Source organism: Sinocyclocheilus anshuiensis, unplaced genomic scaffold (assembly GCF_001515605.1).
Source record: "Sinocyclocheilus anshuiensis isolate Anshui unplaced genomic scaffold, SAMN03320099.WGS_v1.1 scaffold217, whole genome shotgun sequence".
Taxonomy (NCBI): Eukaryota; Metazoa; Chordata; class Actinopteri; order Cypriniformes; family Cyprinidae; genus Sinocyclocheilus; species Sinocyclocheilus anshuiensis.
In genome coordinates this window covers 876,303-877,685 of record NW_015536538.1, presented here as the reverse complement: position 1 = coordinate 877,685, position 1,383 = coordinate 876,303, and the positions used below count along the sequence as shown (strand labels likewise).

General features: G+C 40.9%; 1 protein-coding gene across 1 annotated transcript in view; it reads right to left on the bottom strand.

Annotated features, from left to right (window-relative positions):
* Positions 1-985: 985 nt before the first annotated feature.
* Positions 986-1,383, bottom strand: part of napgb (N-ethylmaleimide-sensitive factor attachment protein, gamma b) — an 8,293-nt gene continuing 7,895 nt past the window's right edge. Inside the window, exon 13 of the mRNA XM_016496339.1 lies at positions 986-1,346. The gene's annotated coding sequence lies outside the window, so the exon portion shown is untranslated. The remainder of the gene's footprint in view (positions 1,347-1,383) is intronic.

Sequence of the window (1,383 nt, the reverse complement as noted above, 5' to 3'; positions counted from 1 at the left end):
TTAAAGGAGACATATTATGCCCCTTTTTACAATATGTAATATAAGTCTCTGGTGTCCCCAGAATGTGTCTGTGAAGTTTCAGCTCAAAATACTCCACAGATCATTTATTATATCATTTTGAAAATGCTTATTTTGAGTGGAAGCAGAAACATGCTGTTTTTCGGGCCTGTTTCTTTAAATGCAAATGAGCTGCTGCTCCCCGCCCCCTTTTCCAGAATAGAGCTGCGTCATTACAGCTTGGACCTGCTAAAAACATCTGTTTTGGTTCTGATTATCATGTTTATCGCGCTGAAATAACGCATTTTAAACCATATTAGTTTAAACTTCTGAAATATGGTTTTCTGAGCGCACACGTACAGAAAGCGGCTGTCACAGCATGTGAATACTATATTGCAGCAGCAATATACAGTAAATAAATCAATAAATCCACTGCTCTGTTGTCTCCTCTGAGGCTGGGACTCTAAACAGTGTTCTGTGCTCGTCTGTGCAGCCAAACACAGAACAGTTAGCATGTTTTGCTCAAACTTTGGCCATGGCGTAGATGCACCGGGGACCTGATTATAGCACTTAAAACCTGGAAAAGTCAAGATTTCCATGATATGTCACCTTTAAGTGAAAAATGAAAGAGTTAAAGAGAGTTACGATTGTCTTTTTATTAACTAACATTAACACAGATTAATACATGTATTATTCCATGTTCGTTTGTATACCGTTTATGCGCATAGTCTGAAGTCTTCTCCATTTTTAGTGTATCTCTGTGGCAGAATTACAGCGCCACATGCTGGTCTGACATGAATACTACATCGTTTTGTGTCGGTTTCATGGTTTCGTGTGGACGCAGGTATTTCTTGAGACGAGGGAAAAAAAGATCGGATAGGGAACGCTCTGGCTTCGTGTGGACGTAGCCTTAGTTTACTGCCTACGTTTAGCTTTTTACTTCTGGCAATTGTATGCATGCTTCAGAAGATTATCATGATGAACAAAACATGTAAGAATCACAAACTTCTGTTGCTCACAGATCTTATTTTCTACAGTAATCCAAAAGCAGATGGAAAAACCCTATTGTGTTTTTGTCAAATAAACCAGGGTGACGCTGACTGCAAGAACATGTCATCACTTCAGCGCTCTATTGCATTTGGTGCATCTTGTGGCAAAGAAATGAACCTCTTCGGCATTAAATATGTTAAACTGATGTCCACAGCCTGTGTGTGCAGGGTTTTCTGTGTGTCTGATGAGTAAACGCACAGAAATCCGGATGCTCCTACAGGCGGGACAAACAGGAACAGAATGACTCCACTGCACAAAGGGAGGAAACACTAATATGCTCGTTCACACACACACACACACACACACACACACACACACACACACGGAGGGGGGACG